Source organism: Delphinapterus leucas, chromosome 12 (assembly GCF_059928025.1).
Source record: "Delphinapterus leucas isolate spDelLeu-1000000601 "Yukka" chromosome 12, BTC_Dleu_Yukka2, whole genome shotgun sequence".
Lineage (NCBI taxonomy): Eukaryota > Metazoa > Chordata > Mammalia > Artiodactyla > Monodontidae > Delphinapterus > Delphinapterus leucas.
Window position 1 is genome coordinate 67537895 of NC_143140.1, and position 24323 is coordinate 67562217.

Genomic DNA, 24323 nt, shown 5'->3' on the forward strand with positions numbered 1-24323 from the left:
ACTCTCTGTGCTTCCTGGGCTTAATTGACTATTTCCTTACCCATATTAGGGAAGTTTTCAACTATAATCTCTTCAAATATTTTCTCTGTCCTTTTTTTTTCTCTTCATCTTCTGGGACCCTATAATTCGAATGTTGGTGCATTTAATGTTGTCCCAGAGGTCTCTGTGACTGTCCTCAATTCTTTTCATTCTTTTTTCTTTATTCTGCTCTGTTGTAGTTATTTCCACTATTTTATCTTCCAGATCACTTATTCGTTCTTCTGCCTCAGTTATTATGCTATTGATTCCTTCTGGAGAATTTTTAATTTCATTGATTGTGTTGTACACCATTGTTTGTTTGCTCTTTAGTTCTTCTAGACCCTTGCTAAACATTTCTTGTATTTTCTCCATTCCATTTCCAAGATGTTGGGTCATCTTTACTATCATTACTCTGAATTCTTTTTCAGGTAGACTGCCTATTTCCTCTCCATTTGTTTGGTCTGGTGGGTTTTTATCTTGCTCCTTCATCTGCTGTGTATTTCTCTGTCTTCTCATTTTGCTTAACTTACTGTGTTTGGGGTCTCCTTTTCTCAGGCTGCAGGTTCGTAGTTCCCATTGTTTTTGGTGTCTGCTCCCAGTGGGTAAGGTTGGTTCAGTAGGTTATGTGTGCTTCCTGGTGGAGGGGACTGGTGCCTGCATTCTGGTGGATGAGGCTGGATCTTGTATTTCTGGTGGGCAGGACCACATCCAGTGGTGTGTTTTGGGGTGTCTGTGAGCTTATTATGATTTTAGGCATCCTCTCTGCTAACGGGTGGGTTTGTGTTCCTGTCTTACTAGCTCTTTGGCATATGATGTCCAGTTCTGTAGCTTGCTGGTCATTGAGTGGAGCTGGGTCTTAGTGTTGAGATGGAGATCTCTGGGAGAGCTTTCACCATTTGATATTACGTGGGGCTGGGAGGTCTCTGGTGGACCAATGTCCTGAAGTCGGCTCTCCCATCTCAGAGGCTCAGGCCTGACACCTGGCCAGAGCACCAAGACCCTGTCAGCCACACGGCCAAGTACGTGGGGAGTTTGTTGCCTTTTGGGAAGTCTGAGGTCTTCCGCCAGTGTTCAGTAGGTGTTCTGTAGGAGTTGTTCCACATGTAGATGTAGTTTTGATGTATTTGTGGGCAGGAAGGTGATCTCTATGTCTTACTCCTCTGTCCTTTTGAAGGCGCCCTGAAATACTTTTTAAATCTACTTTTAAATGAACTCCTCAGGTCTCAAAACTTTAAAAAAAAAACAATAAAAAAACCTTCTTAAGCCTTTTATGATGAAAGTTTTTTTGGTTTGTTTTCTTTTTTTCTGGCAATTGTTCAATTCTCAGGTTTAATGTTTTTCTTAAAAAGTAGTAAGATAACTGATTATGCCAGAGAGAAGCTCTTACTATGTAAACAGAACAACCAGCAATGCTGGCTCACTTCTTTGGAAATCAAACACAAGAGTTTTTAGACAAACATTTTAAAGCATTTGGTGATTTTCAATAGATAGTCTTTTAACTATTTATAAAAATTATCAACGTAGGGCTTCCCTGGCGGCGCAGTGGTTAAGAGTCCGCCTGCCGATGCAGGGGACACGGGTTTGTGTGCCGGTAAGGTAAGATCCCATATGCCGCGGAGCGGCTGGGCCCGTGAACCATGGCCGCTGAGCCTGCGCGTCCGGAGCCTGTGCTCCGCAACGGGAGAGGCTGCAACAGTGAGAGGCCCGCGTACCGGAAAAAAAAAAAAAAAAAAAATTATCAACTTATTACACTTTATATTTCTTTCCAAAGAAAAGCATTCCGGCATTGAAATACATATGGTTTCTATGATTTAAATCTATTTTTTAGTTATAAATAGTAATTGGGGGACTGGAATAAAACAATCTAAATGCACATATCATTAGAAATTTTATTCCAGTTTGTGGAGTAATTTAAACCTCCTCAACTTCATCTACTTTTGTAGTGAAGTTACATTCAAGGAGCAAAACCGATTCATCTGAGTTTCATTTTCTATCTTCACCCTGAAAAAAATACACAAATAAATTACAATAGGATCAAAAGGCAGAAGTTAATGGATAGTTTTAAAACTTTGTTGAGGGCTTCCCTGGTGGCGCAGTGGTTGAGAGTCCGCCTGCCGAAGCGGGGGACACGGGTTCGTGCCCCGGTCCGGGGAGATCCCACATGCTGCAGAGCAGCTGGGCCCGTGAGCTATGGCCGTTGGGCCTGCGCGTCCAGAGCCTGTGCTCCGCAACGGGAGAGGCCACGACAGTGAGAGCCCCACGTACCGAAAAAAACAAACAAACAAACAAACAAACTTCGTTGATCTCTTGGGTCTACAAATTGGATAACAATTCTCTAAAATTTTGCCTCAGTCACAATTACGTGTACTTTAAAATCCTCTTAGGCTGACATTTAAATATATATTGACAACCAAAAGAAGATGTGCCTTCATTTGTTTCAAAAACTCTTGAAATATGCTTTTGTTTAATATGTCATTTTTACATGTTTACATTTTATACGATGATTTAAAAAAATAATTTTTAAACAACAAAAAAGAAAAAGCTCCTCCATCAGTAGTTTGAATTGGGGCTTTGAGTTGCAGAAGTAAACTGTGAGTACAGCCCAAGTGCTCAAGTATCCGTTAATAGAGGATCTCCGTTTGTCTGCCAAAGCTGATTTTTAAAGAAACTGTGTTAAGAAATACAGCAAAAAGAAACGTGCAAGAGCTTCTTGCCAAACTGCTTGCAATGTGCATATTCTTGAGTGATTTTTAAAGTCTCAGCTTTTATTTAGCTGTATTTCCAACTGTTTAGTTAATCTTTATTGACTTGTGTATAATTCTCAGGAATAGGAATGTATTTGTGACTTGAGAGAAGCTTCCTGGTGTGCTAAAATGGCTTGTTTACTTTCCTTTGCTAATTCTCATGCCTAGTTAGGGATCTGGAGGTTTGGGAGGCCAAAAACAGTCACCTGGAATACTGTTCCCAGGGGAGTGGGTTACACCTTCTACATGCATGTCCTATTCGAATCCTAGAAAGAGCTGTTTTTGTTTTATTTGGGTTAGCACTGGTCAATTCTATTGTTTGTCACTAGATTTCAAAACCAAGAGCTCTGAAGACAGCCTGTAGGACAGGAAAAAAATGAGCCAGAGAAACCATGAGATGCATGACACAAGTGCAGCTGTAAGTTAGGACACGGTGATGAGTTGAACACAGAGATAATAGGGTAAATGTGGTTTTCGATTGCACTGTGACAAAATATTCAAACTAAAACTATCTCGATTGGAATTATCAGTACCTACATTCTTGTCAAACAAAAGCAAAACCAACAGAAGAAAACAAAAATTTGTGCTGCATCCCCATCTCAGTAATGTCAAAAACCCAAGCCATATCATCTCCAATTTAACCCCACTAAATGTGAGCATCAGTCATCAAGTCTTGTTGATTATGCCTCAAAATGTCAAATGAATCCTCTTCTCACCATTTTCATTGTCACTGCCTTGCTTAAGGTTTTATCCCTTTTTCAGCCACATGTATCATGACAGTCTCTACATTTCAACTCATACTCTTGCTTCAACAGACTATGCACATGGACTAGAAACACTATGCTGCTCCTCCAGTTGAAGCTTAGTTACCTCTATTCATCCTTCAAGGCCCCCTGCACCTCATACTTGCAGAAGAATCAATCCCTCTCTTTTTAGCGTCTCCCTAGTAATATATCCGTATTGATACCATAGTATTACCACGTGCATTAGACTTAGATGAAGATAATTTGTATTTCTCTCATTAGACAATGCTTTTTACTGAGAACAGGACTTATTCAATTTTCTGTATCCAAACCCCGTAACAGTGTCCAACATCTGATTAGTGGTCCATAATTTATTTTAGTTTAAATAACCAAGTGACCACAGAACAGCTGGTTAAACAACCAAGTATGAAGAGTAGCAACTTGAGGTAAATGTACTCATTGATAACTTATTTAGGATTTAGTTTGGTTTCAGTGCTTTTCACAATCTTTATCCGTGTTTTACAATACTTGTGTAAGCTAGGGATCAAGGAAGAAAGTGACTTCGAGTGAAATCTTCATTCTCAGTAGGTGTGCTTGATAAAACATCAGAGCTCCTCCATCCTAAAAAGTGTGCAGTTCTGGGGCATCATGTTACCTTATGCCTTATGTTATCTCAGAATGCAAATGAGAGCTATTCCATGAAACAACTTCACTCAGCATTGAAGCAGCGTCACAAAGAAAGCTGATGATAGAAAAAATTAATAGAATTCACTTCCTGTATGTTAAACCTGCTCTTATTTTACATTGAATTTATTTCCCTAAATAGAAGAGCTTCCCATGTGCCATTTACATGTTTCATCAGAACAAGAAATACTGGCTGGCTAGAACTATAATGATATTTTCTTTTCCTCAACGTGATAGGAAATATTTAAGTACCTCTCTATGGATCCTTTTCTAAATACTGTACATAACAGGTTAAGAAACCACAAAAAATCTTTTAAATATTTATAGCATCTATAAATAGTAGCAATATTTAACATTTAATACTATTATAAATGTTATATGTATTTACTCAAACATCACTAAAGCCCTTTTAGTGAAGAATTAGTTTTAGCTGCACTTTACAGATGAGGAACATAAAGGTCAATAATTTGAAAGTGCTAGGAAGTGGCAGAGCCTGGAATCCAACCCAGCATGTGTGGATCCAGAGTCTATGCACTTAATCGCCATCTGAGCAGGGGGAGTGGAGAAATGCTACCAAGTAGTTCTGCCAAATTACATTATTCAGTAACAACATGTATACCTTTAAATGCTTTTGTTCTTTCCACTTTTAAACTGTCTGGTATATAAGTATATGTGTATATACATACATATATATGTTTTACTCTGAATTATCTAGAATCTTTTTCCTAGGATGGAGAAATATACAAAACATATCAATACATTTTGAAGAGGAAGGGAGTAAGAAGACACTTAAATATTCTAGAAGTCTTAGATATTACAAGTTTAGATATCATGAGATTAAAGAAAAATAACCACAATTTTAAAAACTGTCCTAGGAACAAAAGAGGTGGGAGTTCAGTACGCTAACATTATAATTCTCAGTCTCGGGGGAAATTGAGTTTTCATGAATGCTGTGAGCCCTTCTCCATTAGCAATGAATCCTGAGCATGCCCTGCCTTCTCTTATGCCCTCAAGTGAGAACTGAGTTATGACTGGTTGTCTTCGGAAGAAAATGGCTATTCCAGGACATGAGATGGGGCGGGGTGGAAGGGTGGCTAAGGAAAGGCCTGACATGTAGCTTGTAAATTGCAGCAGCTGTGGCCTGTTTTCACTAATATCTGACATGTTTCTTTGGCCACTCGCCAAATTGAGCTGTACCCAGCACTTCTCCCATCCTTCCTGTGCCTCCAGGATCCTTTGTAACTGCTACTTGAGACTTCAGTCCACTCCAAATCAATTCCCTCGGTTCCTTCCTCCCCTTAACGTGCAGGCATCCCACCCTAATTAATTAACCCAACACCAACTTCATCCAGGACCTTCCCACACTTTGCCCCTTCGTGCAGCCCAGAAACATCAGCACATTCCTTACTTCATCACTTGTCAACTCCCTTTCTGTTAAAGACCAGTGTCCCCTTTCCCTGACCTGGCCTCTGATTTGATCTCACTTTAAAGTATCCCACTTTAAGAGACAGTAACAAAGGCTGCCTTTTTCCTGTTTGGTTTGTTTATTCACGTTCACCCGACCTACTATAATTAAAGACCAAGAGACTTAGAAGAAGAGCTCAAGAAGATACTTTATGCATTTGATATGTGGATAAACTCCAATACTGGATTTGTAATGAAGCCTCACTTTGCCTAGTACTAAACGTGTGACCTTTTGTGAGCGCCTTAACCTCCTGTCACTCACTCAAATACTTATTGGGCACCCATTACTGTACTGGGTTCTGTTCTAAATGCTGGTGCTGCATTTTTTAAAAATAACAAAAATAAAAATACCTGTCCTTGGTGAAGCTTATATTTGAGAGAGGGGAGATGACCCCTCTCTAATGAGTTTTATAATATAAACAGACATTCAAGAAAAAATACAAAGAATAAGGGAAGACGAACAGAGAGTGTCAAGATTCGGGGTAGGAGGAAAAGTGGCAACTTGCAATGGAATAGTCAAGAATTACCTGATGTGGCATTTGACTACATCTAAGAAAGTTAGGGAGTGAGCCATGTGGATATCTGGGGAAAACGCATGCCCAACAGAGGAAAGGTCTGAGATAGTGCAAAGGCCCTGAGATAGGACAGCCTTGTCTGTGCAAAGTGCAAAGGCCCTGAGATAGGACGGCCTTGTCTGGAGTGTTGAAGGAGCAGCAGAGAGACAGCTATACCTGGTGGAGAGCCAGCAAGCAGTAGGAGGTGATGTCAGAATAACAGGGGACTAGAACACGGAGGGCTGTGGATGTGATGATAAGGACTTTTGTTTTTACTTTGATTGAAATGGGAAGTCACTAAAGGGTATTGATTAGAAGAGTAACATGATTTGACTTACCTCTAAGAAAACCTCAACTAATTCCTCTATAAAATGGGAAAAATAATGTGTGGTTAAGAGCAGAGTGCCTGCTCAAATCCCAGTGCCACCACTTACTGGCAGTGTGACCTGTAAACTAATCATTTGCCCATTCTAAGCCTCAGCTGTCTTAGTTTAAGGTAGAATTGATAGTACTTCCTATTTTCTAAGGTTGTTATGAAAAATAAATTTAATAGTACATGTCGTCAAGGTGCTGAGCACAGGGCCAAGCCCATGGAAAGACCCAGCACTTGCTACTATTCTCAGGCTGGTGAGGATCAGGTGAAGTGACGTGTGTGGAGTACTTGATACGTTGTCTGGCATAATAAGCACTTATCCGTCATCCCAGCATCATCAATTACTAAGTCATTGGCTGTTTTGAAATAACTCTGTATATTTTAAAATTTTATAATACCATCCTTAAAAAGAGAGTAGCAAAAGTTCACGGATAATTTTCAGATCCCTCAGAGGATTGATATAGCATTAATTGAGTGCTTCTGTGCAAACTACTCTTCTAGGCACTGGAAAGTCATATGTACTCAGGTGAAAAGGAATATATATAGATAGAGTTAGAGATAGGTAGAAAGATACAGGTAGGTAGATAGATAAATAGATATCTTACATTTATATAGCTCTTAAAATATACATAATTTTGAAAGGAGGAGCAAGAGTTAATTGAGACAAGTTGCTATGTTTGCTGACCTCTATCATGTGGAAGAATATGAAATGAAAGTAAGAAATGTGAGTTATCAACTCCCTGGTCACATACCGGATCTAGAACCTACTCTTGTCCATCGCAGAGATTCCTGCCTTTGGCTGCAGTTGGGGGTATTGGAGGCCTAGCGAATCTTCACAGCCCTGCTTTATTATCCCAAAGTTATGGGGTTCACACCTCACTTCTATCCTAGGACTTGGGCCACCTTAGTCTGAGGGAGTGTATCTGGTCTCCCTCTCCCTCGCCCACTACACACACACACACAGCAAACACACATCCCCAAAGCAGAGGTCTCTTTGGAAACTCAACTATATACCCTAATGTGGTTTTAACAGCCCGTCATGAGAAGAAACAAAGATCAAGGCAGAAGCGTGCAATAGGGTGAGTTCTGGTTCTTTCCTCCCCTTCATATATCACCTTCTCAATGGACAGACAAAATTTCATGTTTTTATTCTCATTTTATCTAGGGAAAAAAACCTCTTAAAATCAGGTGGGAAAATATCCTTGTCTTATTGCTGCTTTTTTCTAGTAAGCTGTTCTGCACAGGGCCAGGTAACGCTTTCAGAGGATTTAAGCACCTACTTACTTTGGTGCCCAGCTTAGCCGGTGCCCTGAGAGGCCTGTCTTTATCTGTTGAGGAATCCAGCCCTGATTCTGGAGAACCAAAGTTTGTGCTCTAGAATGCTCCCTTGCTGACTCTTCCCCCAGCAGTGATCAATTGCACTAAAAGCCAGTTATACTCCATCGCTTTATTTTAACGGGAACCATCAAACCATCAAACGAGGTAGATAAGAGCAGGGAGAAGTGACATTTAGACTTCTAAAAGACAGAGATGCATGATTAGAATAATAAATTGCATAACGTCAAGAAATTGGGTGCTGTTTTTTAAATACAGCCTTAGAAAGGGCACAGTTAGGAATGTTAATTTCGGGGTAGTTCACTCCTAGATATATTCTATTTTGTTTATGCAAAGGCTTGACCTTGTCTGCAGGGACAAGCAGGGGCGGAGGATGACAACATATAAGGCAAGAGGCTCAGTCGTCTTGATCTTCACTTGAGAAGAAAATGTGACCTCTTTAGATCTCGGGTAAGGATCCCTGCAGTCCATTTTTCCTAATACACTCCCACCCTGGGAGTGAGGTGTGGTGTGGAGGGAGAGGGTAGCAATTTAAACTTGACAATTCACAGCTCCTCCTCGTCTGCAAGTTTAAGTCATCTCTTTTGCATAAACATCCAAGCGTTGCTTTTGCTTTGCCTCTTCCGGGCAAGGCGGGTCTCTTCTAGTTCTACCCCTCTCCTCGTCTCCTCCAGAGGGCGCCATTTCCACAGGGACCTCGCTGTGAGTTTCTGGGTTTGGGGTTTGTTTTGGGTGGGGAAGAAGCTGTCTTGCATCTGTGCCAGGCGCCTTTGTGCTGTCTCTGGTCCTTTGTTCCCTGGGCACCACGCGCGCATCCTCTGCCGAGTCGGGGCTGGATGGGAGTGCACGGTCCTCTCGCTCCCGCTGTGTTGAGACGCGGGGCGCTCCACGAGGGCGCCTCTCCCCGGCCGAACCCGCAACCCGCATCGCCCTCCCTCATCAGCTCTCTCCCGAGAGTTTAAGAGGCCCGGACCTGGAACTTCTTCTATTCCAGGAGAGAAGCTGGGACATAGGTGCCCCCAGTCCCTTGCACCTTTTTCCTCCTCCTGTTACCCTCCGAGGATGGAAGGGGCCGACTTTCCTTCCTTCCCGGTAGCTTCAGTCAGCCTCTTTCCTGGATCCAATAAGACGGGGAAGGAGCAGGGAGGGAAAACTTGGCTAGCTGATAAGGAAACATTAATTGGGAAATATGTCCAAAACATCACACTTGTTAGCATAATAGAGTACTGATGGCCTCTGTAATGAGGTCGCCGCTTATAGGTCTTATTCTGGCACTATGCTGGGAGCACCTTGAGAACAGGGCTGCTTCTATTCTATTTTTCAATCCTCAAAAGGTACAGCACATAGCCCAGTACTTGGCACAGAGTGGAATGATTGATAAATAATGATCTAGGTTGAGATTTGGGTGAAAGTTTTCATCTTTGTGTTCTGATTTTTGTTTGAGTTTAACCCTATAATTGAAAGTGCGGAAGACAAATATTTACGATTTTATTGAAAATCTCTATTTATTTCATAACCCTATTCATATACCCAAAAATATTAAAGACCATGCTAGCGAAAGCATCTATTTCTTGTTTGTTATCAATAACATGGTGGAGCATTTTTGCTTTCTAAAAACTTTAAAACATTCCAGAGAAATCTGTCAAAGTAATTATTACAGTGTCCTAACATCCTTTTGGGTGCAGGCGGGGGGAGCTTAATACAGCAGAAATTCATTGTCTTAGAGTTCTAAAGGCTAGAAGTCTGAAATCAGCGTGTTGGCAGGGCCATGCTCTCTAGGAAGGGCTTAGGGAAGGAGTGTTTCTTGCCATTTAAAGCATTTGGTGATTGCCAGCCGACATTCCTCAGCTTCTGGCTTCATACCTCCAATCTCCGCCTCCATCTTCACATGGCCGCCTTCCTTTTGTGTCTGCGTCCAAATTTCCTTAGTCTTATAGGGACATCAGTCAATGGATAAGGGCCCACTCCTCTCCAGTAGGATGGACCTTATCTTAACTTGATTACACCTGCAAAGACCCTATTTTTGAATAAGGTCACATTCACAGATTCTAGATAGACATGGATTTGGGGTGGGGGGAACACCATTCAACCCAGTACACCAATTATGTTTGGGGATTTTAACATTCCAGTCTCAGTAATTGAGAGAATGAGTAGATGAAAATCAGTAAGGATGTTATCGACCAACTTGACCTAATTGACATAAGTAGAACACTGTAACCAACAATGGCAGAACGCCCAGTCTTTTCAAGTGCACCTAAAACATTCAACAAAATGGGTCATATAAAAACCAAGTGACGAAAAAATAAAAATAAAAAAACAAGTGACTATCAATTCCAAAGGATTTAATTCATACACAGTGTTTTCTCATGAAAATGGAATTAAAATAGAAATCAATAACAAAAGACATATAAAACCCCCAAATACCTGAAAATAATGAACACACTCTAAATAACACATTTCTAAGTAATTTTGGAATTATACAACAGGCTTCTAAATTTTTTCTGTGTCCAAAGAAGGAATTACAAGGAAAGTTAGAAATATTTTGAACTGAATGTTACTGAAGACATAAGGAATCTAACATTCAATTTTTACAGACTTACATAGAAAATGGGCATCTTGTCAACATTTGAAATCAAAAACTGTTAAAGGGATGAGGGTAAGAAGGTATTACCCAATTGCAGTTAGATAAATTACCTTTATATCACTTGTTTTCAGCATACTCTTTTATTTCATTAAAATATTGATTTTTAAAAGTTAGCATCACTACCTGTGTCTTATGGAATTAAACAACCCTTTAGACAGAAACAACCAAGATTTCCAAGCTTTCAACTACTTGGGGAGTTAACTTCATAATTACTTAAAGGAATTTAAAAAAAAATTTGACTATGTACATCCTAGCACATATGTGCATACATACATAGTCTATGTTGTGTGTAAAATATAACATATCAATTTGTTGCAAGGGTTTCTAACCTGTGATCTCCAAGCCCAAAGTCATGATGAGCCTCACTGAATATTCAGATTTTGCAAGTATATGTGCATTTCTCTAGAGAGGGTTCTACAACTTTCATTAGATTCTTAACAAAATCTATGGACCCAAAACTTTAAAAACCAGTTTTTAGAGATTAAAGCGTATTTCAATGCTATTCTTTACTCTCCATATTCTCTTCCCTCTAGTGACCTATTGCAGTCTTGGTCTGTTATTGACATTTTGGATGTCCAAGTAGTGAACAATGCAAAACAGGGAGAATAATCCTTTTAATGCAAAGAATGACCAGATGTGATAACATAACACAGCCCTGTTTGAGATTCTTGACTTGTTTAAAAATTTAAGTAGCATTACATCTCTTTACAGAGCTGGCTTAGAATAAGCATGGAAACTGCTCTTATGTGGTCTATGAGGCCAAAAAATAAATGCAACTCTGCACATTTTTTATTTGAAAGCATTCACAAATGACATGCAAGGCATAAACGTTGGCCAAAAGCCACAGCTAAGCATTGTGTTAAAAAATACTATTTTGTTTTTCAGCCAAAAACTATTTAGGAATCAGTTCTTTATTTCCTAATTATTAAATTAGGAATAAAATCAGGAAAAAATATATCTAAAGGGATGTGCTTTAAGTATTGCCTTTCCGTTTAATAGCCATGAAAACTTTTTAAAATCCAAACAAAATTGATCAACGGCCTATGTAAACAGTCATGTAGGACTGAGGAGGACTCTCCTATTTAGACTAACAAGAAAACTGTGCCAGAGGTAGTTTGGTGAGATGTTGGGAAATAAAATTAATGAAATAGATGTGTACTAGGAGAAATGATTCTACACATGTGTTTGAATGCTTCTGCTTAGATTAATGTTTTCCTGCAAATAAAACTGGTTATCATCTAGTTCAGGTCAAATAATGTAGCTATGAAGATGAATCTACAATAAGCAAGGTATTTGGTCATTCAGAGCCAAGAGATGAGAGCTATTCTAGAAAAATATTAAATGAGCAAAAACACTTTGCAATCTCTAACTACAGCATATATAACTACAGCAAATCTCTAACTACAGCACATAAAGGTTTAACCTATGTGACAACAGATACTGAAACCTCAGAACAAATCCAAATTTTCAATGCCCTCAAGGTATGTGTCATTATTATAGAGCATGAAAGAAACACATACCTTACTTGACATCCTATTTAAATATATATGACTCTCCTCTATCTCTGAGTAAAATGTTTTTGTCGCTCACCCTTAATTATGATGCTAATGTCAACCTTAGAATCCACTTCCATCTTGGAAAGGTTTAGTAAGATGTACACAAGTAGGTATCTCCATCTAACAAATTTTTTTTTTTTTTTTGGCCACGCTGTGAGGCTTGTGGGATTTTAGTTCCCCAACCAGGGATTGAACCTGGGCTCTCTGCAGTGAGAGTGTGGAATCCTAACCACTAGACCACTGGGGAATTCCCACTAACAAATGTTAATAATTTGCTTGCAGAAGGATAGTCTGGAAATGACATCACAACTAAAACATCCTCTTTGAATCCAAAGGTCAAGATTTAACAAATGCATTTTTCCCACTATGTGCTTTGCTTCAGGGTGCCATCAGAGATGTAGTTAAAATTAAGAACTGTATAAATGAATATACGTGGAAGAATTATGAGTCCAGGACAAAAGACACTTAGAAGGCAGAGTCATCTTCTCCTGCTGTCTAAAATTGGTCTCAGGAAAATCCAATGGACAGTGTCATTGCCTCTGATGCTTTCTCTTCCCCACCATCCAAGTGTCATAGAGATAATAAACCCATATTCTCAAGCCATGTTTCCTATCTTAGTCTGACTCTTAAGTACTTCAAGCTGTGAGTTAGGTCCATTTGCTTTTTTTCATTTCCCATTTGGTGATTCCCAAATAACATAGAAGTACAAGCAGGAAATCTAAGGCATCCTGAGAACTGGTGTTTGGCAAACCTAATTATTATCAGGAAGGAATCACTTTCTCACAGTTTTATATTACTTTTGACTAATGTATCGAAGTTGCAAACTCAAAGGCCTGTAGGGCCAGGTGGTCCATAGGAAGTCAGCTGAGAACAAAAGTGTGTGGCCCTCATAAGATGGGCAATTGCTCTTCCAACTCACCTGTCACCTATGGAAAGAACTCTTAAGTTGGCCTTTTCAAGGTTATTTTCAAGACAGCCTAGATATCTGAATTTTTATGTGAATACTCCTGATTGCTAAATGCACTTACTAATTCCAAATTTCTTAACTATTGTTAAGAAATAGTGAAGACCTGCAGACCTGATATGGCAGCCAATATTTCATGAGTCTGTGACCTCTGGAAAAAGACTTCCTGAAACCAGCATTGGCTATGTGGCCATGTGAACTGGAAAGTGACCACATCTGTAGGATGGATGAGAAGGCTGCCCTAGCAGCAGCCACTGGGGTCCCCTTCAAGGTGTGAATTCATTGATTCTGGGTCATAATCATCCTCCCCACATCCAGTACCAGCTCTCAGACAAGGGTGTGGCTTCTGACTTAACCACTGAACGAAGGATCAGGTGTACCACCATCTGTCAAGACCCAGTGAGACTAGCTTTCTGGATCAATTCCACTATACTGATTTTTTTTTAATTTAATGTAAAATATATTTTTGTACTTCTGAGTACAAAATCAATTAAAGTTCACTCTAGAAAAGTTAGTAAATACAGGTAAACAAAGGGAAATCTCTTTAAAACATTCATATTCCCACTAAGTACCTTGATATAGATCTTTTTAAGTCTCTAAATGTATACCTTTTTTAGAAAAATGACAGCAAATCAAGTGCACTTTTTTGTAGTGCATATATATGTATCCAAGAAATACTGATTTTTTAAAGGAGTATAAATGCAATTCTTATAAGATTAATTTCAATTCACTTTATTTAACATAAGCACAAATATGTCCATTTGTCAAGAGTATAGTGTTGATGATCAAAAAAAAAAAACCCAAAATAAGAAACAAAATGCAAAGCAACCCTCCCCCGCAAAAAGAGCTTTCCTCAAATCACCCACTAATTTAATAAAAGAATTCTCCAAATGTTAAGAAATCTAGGATTATTACTCTGTAATGATAAAGCCTTATAAATCTAAAGTGAAAATAGATCAAAATACATTCATTATATCATGAGGAATATTATTTTGGTATAAGAACAAAATCTTGGAAAATATAAGGTGTTAATAGTTTAAATAATGAATCTAGAGACAATGGGAGGGAAAGACAGGAGAGTCACTGCAATTAACTCTGAAAATTCTATACTGTAGTGCAGATGTAATTAGGATAAGAAAAAACAAATACAATTCATATATAGTAATATATAATAAATGTATTTATGAATTATATATTAATAGAGTCAAGTGTATGTTAATAATATATAAGTAAAATGCCAAGTATTTTTAACTCTCTTCTTTACTAAATCTCTTGCTAATTAAAACTAAGGTAAATTTTTTTTATTAATTTGGAATTCAGCAGTGGTAAAATTTCTGTTCGCCTTTTCCAAGAGGAGGCTAATTAGTGAAATAAATGACCAGCAGATTAATTGATAGCTGAGAAATGAAAAATCAACATTTTGTAAGGTTGTTTCTGTGTTGAGTATCCCTCCATTATTTGGCCTTCTCTTGAGAAAAACTGACTATGTTACAAGAGCACATAGCCAAGAATGAATGAGTTAAAAGCAAACAAGAAAAAAAAAAACCAACCTCATATAATACAGCCAGACAGAGAAATGCTTTTTTAAGAATAGAATTTTCTCCCTGTCAGCAGCTCCAAATACTAATACAGTCTTGATTTCCAAAAAAAACTTTCCTTCTTAGATCTGTTTTAAATAAAACCTGATCACTCTAACAGCAAAACTTTGCAGAAAAATATATATTAGTGGAATTGATATATCCAATAGTCTGACAGTTCCCTCTCAGTCATGTGCACCCCAGTATTGGGTTCCACTGTCCTAACAAAAAAGACCCACAAAAAATCTATTAAAGATGCTGTATCACTAATCTTATACTAATATTCAGAAATTATTAGGCCCATCTAAGCTGATATAGCTTTCCATATTTTCATTTGCTTCACATATACAACCCACTGATAAATTTCTTTCCTGCTAAGCATTCTGTTCCCCATTTCTGAGATTACATAAATCAATTTTATGAAATCATCTTGCAATACAGATGCTCCCTTTTCTCAACCCCACATATTCTCATAAAAATTTAACAGGAAAATTTTAAAACATCTCGTCAACATTGTTTTTACAAAGCAACCGTTAGTTATAAACAATCTTTTAGGTCTCAAGGAGATTTAAGATACTTCAAAGACTTGGTCTAAACCCCCTAAATCCAGGTTGCTCTTATGTATTTTCTAAAACATGGTATGTTAAGTTTAATGCTTAAAAATTTTTAAGTGTTTTGTTATGCACTGGAAAATTTTAAACTGATCTCGTTCTAAGAAACAGACATTTCTGGAATTTCCATTTTCACTAGTTCTCTCTTCAAAAGATAAAGTAACGTGCCTCTGTTCACTGTTTTTATATAAACGTCTTTGAACTTATTTAAAGAAATCATACATCTCATCTGCCCAAGGTAATGTATATTAAAATATTTCGATTCATGTTAAAAAAAGAAATTACTCACCACTTAGTTCTTGCAGATGGCCTTCTTGGTTACTCTTCTTATCAGGAAAGAGGCTGATCTGTTTTCTTTTCGTATATCCTATGGGTCAGTGGCAAGAAAAAACAAATAAAGGCCATCTTGATAATTATTAGAAGTTTCTGCAAATATTAACCACAAGAGTCATGCTAATCTGAATTGCTCAGTTAATATTCAGTGGTACATAGTTCAATTTTTGAAATTCTGACTTAAATGACTTATAAAAGCATGCACAATGGTGAGTATTTATTTCAAATTAATAGTCATGGTGTATGTTTTTCCCCCTAAGCTTTAGGTGATAATGTAGACCACGTTTACCCTGGCAGGTTTGGGTTATTTGAAATTCTTTTTAAAAAAATCACAGTTTTAAAGGGCGTTATTTTTTATTTCACAACAAAGTGGATCTAATAAATAAATTCCTCAGCTTTCCACTGTTCTTTGCACTGGTAAGAAGGAACTATAAGCAACAATAATTTATTATGTCTTGTTTTAGTACATATTTTGAAATTTTTACAACTAAGAGGAACACAGATAGTTCTTTAAAGGTTTGTTTCCTCTAAAATAAAACAACATGTATCTCTTATCACTGACTGGACATATTCCCCTTAGTTTCAAAATTAGAGAATAAAAGACACAAATGTTTGTCTATTTGTTCTAATGCCAACTCTGTTTACCCTTGCAAAGTAATGGAAGCTTTAGAGGATTTATTTTCATGCCTATTTTGCCCAGTGAGATGTGTAGTCTTCCCACCATATGTGAATACACAGGAAGTGATAAGTGCTCAACCAGACACTGAAAGGTCACCGATAAAAAAGCTAATCTTATTGTAAGATTAATTCAGAATCAAAACATGGCTGTAGTTATCATTTGCTTTGCGTTTTCCGCATTTTCAAAATTTTCCAAAGTGAATAAAATGCAGCTATTTTAAAAAAAGAAGAAATTTTGAATCATGGTTTCCCAAAAACTTGTGGCAGATTAAACACCATCAGTTTCCTGGCCCAGCTCTTGAACATATGGAGACAGTAATAAAAACAAAAGGTACGATATCTCCCTCCCCTCAGAGGAAAAAAAATTAAGTGGTACTCAGCTGACATTCTGTAACGATTGCTGCTAAAAGAACACCATATTTATAGTGAAAACTGAGTTTATTCTCTCTCCCATTACAAAATTAATACCTTAATAAATTTCTTTTTTTTTAATTTTATAATCCTGAACAAGAAACTTCCTTTTGAGCACTTGTACACCTTGTATTGTTAGTTACTAGAGCGTAGCAAGTTCAAGATCTTTTATTTCTTCTCCTTCCCCTCCTCCTCCCACCTCCTCTTCCTTCTTCTCCTCCACCACACGTGCGTGTGCACGTGCAAACACACACACAAACACACACACCAAGCACAGAGTTTTATGTCTGGCCACACGGCAATTATTTAAGCAATATTTGACACCTACTGGATAGTCATGATGTTAGTTAGGCAATGACACGCTACCATAGAAGATTCAACTAATGAAGTTAGAAAAAGGATACTTTTTATAGTTTATAAACACTCAGAGCCCAGGTTCCTACAGCGGGAAAATCAGTGTTTACTCCGGTTGCTTTGTCATTTTCTCTATATTTTCTTCAAGATCCAGTCCCCATCCATCAATAGAGTATCTTTAAAAGACTTATATAAGCATTTTGAAATTCCCAATGAGATACATGCTAATTTTCCAATTTCTCATTCTCTTGCTGACCTATACAGTATAGTAGCCAAGCTTTTTAACTATCCAGATAATAATAGTAACTAACATAGTGCAAGGAGAAAGAGAGAGAGAGAGAGAGAGAGAGAGAGAGAGAGAGAGATGATAAGTATCCTTAGAATAAAACGCAAATTACTTAACTAGATTGCCAAAGACCATGCTAACTATCTCCTTCCCTCTTATATAGACAACAGATGCCTATATTTTACCCTGTATTCACTACATCATTCATTCTCTTATTTATTCACTTATCTTTGTGTCTTTTAAGTTTAATTGGAAGCCAGTAGACAGTCTATACAATGGTTTTAGAGAGTGATTTGTATGGTACTAATATCAATATATCTATAATAAGATTAATTACTGTATCCTATTCTGAAGACAACTTGTCAGGAGGCCACCTGTCCTGCAATAAGTAAATACCATGGAGTTATAAATCTCTGTATACTTAAGAAGATAAACATATAAAGCTACAAGAAAGACTAAGTTTGTGCATATCCACGAAAGGAAGTCAGGTCTCATTTCTTTTCTTGCAAAGAAGATTATCGGAGAATCATTCTGTAATGAAGATTCCTAGGCCTGGGATACCCAGGCTCATCAAATTAACATTTTTCATTGCACTGAATCACCTTCCTACACTATTTAGCACCCAAACATGTTTTGTACTGGGCAGTACACTTGGAAACAAACTTTCCAAAGCTCAGGGGGATGTTGACTGTGCAGGACCTCTTTTGAAATGCTAGAGCAGGAAAAGGGAGTCAAAAGTTTTGACCAATTAGAAGTTAACGGAATGGAGTGTCTTCATCTGAACTTCATACCCCAGGAGTTCATGCTGCCACATCTAAAACCCCATTCTCAGGCCACTAATCTCACCCAATTCCAAAGCCACTTCTTGCCTATACATATTTTTAAAAAGAGACCTTAAAATAAAGGATATAGCTTGTGTCTGGATTTAAAACATAAATGCGTTTAATCGAAATGACACAGGAGAGAAAGGGAATTGGAAAGCACCAAAGTCCTGTTGAATCTCATTGCATTGCATTAACTCTAAACCTCACATAGCTCAGGAAAGCCTGTGTTTTAGGTTATAAAAGAGTTAATGACATTTTGGGGAGAATTATGATTTTAACCCTACTGCCACTGCTGAGTCTCAATAACTAGAATCTACCTCTTTAAAAGCCTTCTTGCAAATTGAATAAGATCTACTTTATTTCCTTTGAAACCTCATATACATTGAGATTTTTGCAAAAGTGTTGCAGATGCTACCAAAGGGGATTTTCTTTTTCAGAGTTATCTACAATGATTAACTATTATTAACTACATAGTAACAACCACCAGCTCTATACTGTAACTGACTCTACACAATGTAAACCTTAATTCAGTTGGAATTAGGTTAGTTACATGGTTTCTTAACAGAATCAACTGAATTTCAAAGCTAGTAAACTGTTGTGTGTTACAAATTTGGTTCCATGAAATGTTTGGTTCCAAAAAGGTTTCAGGTATTCCAGCAGGTGCTACGTGGATCTATGTAATAAATCTATGTAATAAATAATATCCTAAAACAAAAAGATTTTAATACTCATGTTTGGATGTTATAATTAAACATATTATGCAAGTTAGTCTCTCGCAACTGAGGCCACAATCAAAGAGTGGCCCAGTCTTGAGCAGTACTTTATCTATTTTAGTGGGAAGAATGTAAACCCTTAGTTACATAAAAAGCAAATAGAAGAAACTCATCCGCATCAACCATATCAGCACTGTGTTGAGAGGCAATCAATAAATATCTGTTGGACGACACTTTTTTACAGAGAACATGTACAAGTGCTAACTGCTGTCCATTCAGTCTAATATCGTGCCATCTGTTCTTCTTGGAGTTCTACTTTGCAAACAATGAATATTTTAAAATACACGTTGGAGCCAGATTCATCACAGTTGCAAGGCAGAACACCATAAGTATTCTACCCAGCCCCTTAAAAATGCAAATGAGCCTGCTGTCATAGAAATCAAGTGCTCACTGATAAAACCAAACCAAAAAAGGCTAAAGAGGCTCTGTTTACCCAATGGAAGAAGAAAACTAAAGTGTAAAATGAATATTCTGTGGGAATATGAGAATTACAGTAGTAAGTAAGCAAGCATACAAGACTTTAGGGTTAGCACAATCAACAACAACAAAATCAACTAAATTGCACCAGATGGAAAATCCATAAGCAAATATAGCTAGATCCTAATACTTGCATATAGTTTCATTTGGATAACTTTATTAATTTGACTATCTGAAAACAAAAAACAATTTTTTTCTGTTTTCCAGTGCCCTTTTTTCTACCTGGTTCAAATGAATAGACAAATTAAATAACTCTTTACTCCTACAGTGCTTCTTAGAGATAAATTGTATGAATATGTCATGGAAAACAATTCACAATCTGGTAAATGGGCAGTAAAAAATGGGGTTAGATTTCTATTTCTTTCAAGATAGAAAGCAAATTTCCATCTATCTATCACAGGAACATACAGATCAAGCAGTGCTTGACACTATATACAATCAAAGCAGAGTGGGGCACAAAAACTTATACACAGGGCTTCGCTGGTGGCGCAGCGGTTAAGAATCTGCCTGCCAATTCAGGGGACACGGGTTCGAGCTCTGGTCCAGGAAGATCCCACATGCCGCAGAGCAACTAAGCCCGTGCACCACAACTACTGAGCCTGCGCTCCAGAGCCCGCAAGCCACAACTCCTGAAGCCCGGGCGCCTGGAGCCCATGCTCTGCAAAAGAGAAGCCACCGCGATGAGAAGCCAGCGCACCGCAATGAAGAGTAGCCCCCGCTCACTGCAACTAGGGAAAGCCCGAGCACAGCAGCGAAGACCCAACGTAGCCAAAAATACATTGAAAAAATAAATAATAATAAAATTTAAAAAAAATCTTATACACAAGTGTCCATAGCAGCATTATTCACCATAGTCAAAAAATGTAAACTCTAATGCTCATTAACTGATAAATGGATAAGTAAAATGTAGTATATCCATTCAGTGGCATATTATTCAACCATAAAAGGGGATCAAGTACTGATACATGCTACAATGTGGATGAATTTCAAAAACATTATGCTAAGTGAAAGAATCTAGTCACAAAAGACCACATATCATATGATTCCATTTATATGGAATGTCCAGAATAGGCAAATCTGTAAAGAAAAGTAGCTTAGTGACTGCCTAGAGCTGGGGTGAGAAGGAGGGAATGGAAGTGACTGCTAATTGTTGGGGGTTTGTCTGTAGTGAGGAGGGAAATATTTTGAATTAGATTGCAGTAATGTTTGCACAATCCTGTGACTATACTGAAAAACCTTGAATGGTACACTTTGTGCTGTATGGTATGTGAATTATATCTCAATAAAGTTGTTGTTTTTTTTTCTAAGCAGATGGGAGGTTTGGGTAATTATCTGGGCTTAGATTTGTTATTTGGAGGCACAATCGTCTACTTGCTTTTCTAAACAAATTCACTAGAAAATTACTGTCAACTCTATTTTTTTGAAAAGATAATTATTGTATTTCAAAACTATTTTAAGGAGTTTTTTAAATCTCCCTTCTTAAAAAAATCTGAGAAAGTTATAAAGTATGACAGACTTTAAAAAAATTGTGTCAAGGGCTTCCCTGGTGGCACAGTGGTTGAGAGTCCACCTGCCGATGCAGGGGACGCGTGTTCGTGCCCCGGTCCGGGAAGATCCCACATGCCGCGGAGCGGCTGGGCCCGTGAGCCATGGCCGCTGAGCCTGCGCGTCTGCAGCCTGTGCTCCGCAATGGGAGAGGCCACAACAGTGAGAGGCCCGCGTACCGAAAAAAAAAAAAAAAAAATTGTGTCAAAAGATAAAAATCACAAGTGATACAATGATCAAACTGGCATTATTTTTTTTGTCTTAATCTTTTATTCATTCCTTTTTTGTTGTCATTTTCCTGTTCTACTAGGAGAATAATTTGCTTCAACTTAACCCAAATGAGGCTTTGTTCTCATATTTGTCAGCGTTAACCTGAAGCTAATCATTTACCTTGACTGGTGTCCAAAAATGACTTATTTTCAGGATAAGTTAATAATATCTGAAATAACACTGTTATGCTCTGTCACCCACCGACATACTCTGGAGTGAGAAAAGAAAATTCAGTTGGTTAACTGACCTTGCACAGTTTAATTGTCAAATAAATTCCATAATGGACAACTCAAAAATCTAATTTGGTAAAATCCTGAGAAACTCCCTCCTACTCCTTGTCCCTCCCTCATGCTCTCTAAAAGGTTCAAGAAACAGCAATTATAACATTGACGTCTAGCTCTAATTTGTGGAGTATTTCATATGTCTGCCTTGGTATTTGTAAAATTAACCTAGCTTTTCTAGAACCTAGAAGATGTTGTCCTTATATTACAAATTTCATACACTGATATATTCTGCCATTTCTTTTTGGCAGAGACACAAACTGGAAAACCTTGTAAATGAGAAATACCTCAAGTAACAAAAATCGTATGTCACTTTTGGCTCCATGAAAAACTCCAAATCTCTGAAATATGGCAGATCTTTTCCCACAGGAAGATCTTAATGAACTCCCAGTGTAGATCTGTACCTTATCTTTGACCACTGTTTAAACTCCGTCTCTGACTAACAAATCAGGCGAGATCTCCAAAAATGATTTATGAAACGGGAAAATCTCTGCTCAACAGCATTCCAGAAGTTCATGACCATGGGAGTGATGCCACAGTAGAAAGTAAACTATGAAGCGTCACAGATCTTGACTGAAAATTGCACCCCACGACAGCTGAGCTAATCTCAAGGTGTTTTAGGTGACAGGGAAATTGAAGTGAGGGCCTTTGGACAGGCTTTCCTCTTTAGCTATCAACCAAAATGAGTTCTGTGAACATTTACTGAAGACCTGAAGCTCTGCTCAGCAGCACAGAGTCAGGGCCAAGCAGAAAACAAATCCAGACAAAGATCTTTGAAAGACAACAATTTTCAGATGAATTTTCAAATAAAATTACCTAAAAGTATCTGCTATTTCTCCAACAAACTTAAATGTTTAGAAATATAAACACAGCACATAGTTTTCCAGTGTTTTATAAAGCTCAAGAGCTTTACATAATAATCATGGGCATGACAAATGACTCATAAAGAGTAAAATTTGAAAAATAAAAGAGATATTAGGTAGAACTGAAAAGCAAAATGTTATAACAGTCACAAAACATTATCGGACTATTAGGTTTTGCTTTTGTGAAAAGAAATGATATAATAATCATTTTATTTGTTCAAATAAAACACACCTGATGCTCTTACAAATGTTTAGGAAAAGAAAGTCTGTCTTTCAACCTCCTGGTGGTAAACATTCATAAAACATCGATATCTTCATCAATGATTCACCTTATACATGAAATGTAAATAATATCTGGGAATAAATCCATTGTAAAATTATGTTGCCTAAATCTTTCTAGTTTAACACCAAAATAAAATGAGTGAGATTTTCTGCTTTCCCCAGCATTTTTTTTTTTTTCCAGTAAGGGTTTTGGAAGCAAATGGAATAGTTCACTTTTACTTTACATATTTTGAAGCTTTAAGACTCGCTGGATCCCTTTATAACAGCTACCTGTGGACCAATCCTGGGCCTCATGTTCATTTCACAGATGCCAAGAATCTAGGGCTGCACAAAGCAGAGTCCCGGAGACAACGTGTTAAATAGCAATCATCGGGTCTATTAAAGTGGTTCCAAATTGTCCAGCCCTGCACTCAGGATTCACAATAATTCCCGGTGTTGGCGCTGGCTAAACGACAAGTTGATGGGGCAGAAGGTGGGGAGGAAAATGACCCCGGAAGCAGAGTGTTGGTTTTACACCCGCTGAGTATCTGTTACAAGTGAATTTCCTCTGGCGCCAGCAGGTACTTTGAGCAGGCATCCAGAGGGATCCCAGAGGAAAAAGGATGGAAGTGGGGGAGATGGAGCTGTAAGTTTGGGGATCAAAGCTTTAAAAATCTCGGAGGAAACCGGTAAAGATCCTGATTGACTGGCCCAAAAGCTTCAAACGAGATGCGGAAGATATTTCGAATTTCTGAGGCTTAGAGCAGCAGCGGAAGAGGTAGAAAGGTGGGGAGTAAAGAAGATCCCAGAGGAGAGATCTTCAAACCAGGCCAGGGGGATAAAATTCCAGACAAGTCCACAGGAGGATGAGAGGCTTCACCCTCGCTTTTCACCCCGGGGACCCCAAAGGGCAACTCCAGCCGGCAGATCATGCCAGCGCGCTGGGGCTGGGCTGCCACCGCTCTCATTGGTCCCAAGTCGCGGGAGAGGAGGCTGCGGCTCCCGGGCGGGCCAGGGGCGCTGAGGTGTGCGCAGTGGCCGCGGCCAGTCTTCCCTGGAGGTCTGGGAGGCAGAGCCTTTAAAGCCCAGCTGCCCGCTTGAAGCGCTCAGGAAAAGTGACTGCGATTTATTTGGATTAGTCACTATACAGGTCTGGGGGAGACAGCTATTTATCCGATGCGGGTCCTTGACAAATTGACTGGGCAGTGCTAGAGAGGACAATCCCTCTGACCCCGGGCGGTGCTGGGGCGGAAAGCGGGATCCTCCCACCTGCTCCCTACCCAGAGCTGCGCGCACCTCCGCGGAGATGCGCATCTCCACCTGCGGATGTGCCGCGGCCAGCTACCCGCCCCAGCCCGCCCGGATACCCTCTCCCGGTTGGAGGGGTTTGGGCTGCAGCCGTCAGGCCCTTTCAAGGGAGATTTCCGCTCCCTCTGCGGCGGAACCTTCTCCCCAGGTTCCGGGAAGGTCACCAAAGCTGAGATCTGCCCTGCAGGTGACCCAGTTCTAAGCCCACACTGGAGGGCCCACTTTGGTAAAAATTGTTTGGTCTGGCAGCATCCGGGTCATATATCAGAGAGGTCGTTTGGGGTTTTTAGAGCGCTGACAAACGATTTGAACCCGAAATTTAATTCCACCTAATATGGAATGCAACCTAATGTACTCACTGGTCCCTAATTGAAGATAACTTAGACCCTGGT

The 24323-nt window shown here is 38.8% G+C and overlaps 1 long non-coding RNA gene across 1 annotated transcript in view; it reads right to left on the bottom strand.

Moving 5' to 3' along the window:
* Positions 1 to 1560: 1560 nt before the first annotated feature.
* LOC149747892 (uncharacterized) overlaps positions 1561 to 24323 on the bottom strand; it is an 87191-nt gene continuing 64428 nt past the window's right edge. Inside the window, exons 2-3 of the long non-coding RNA XR_016395204.1 lie at positions 15557 to 15634; positions 1561 to 2019 (exon numbers count right to left, since the gene is read on the bottom strand). This is a non-coding gene — a long non-coding RNA (uncharacterized LOC149747892). The remainder of the gene's footprint in view (positions 2020 to 15556; positions 15635 to 24323) is intronic.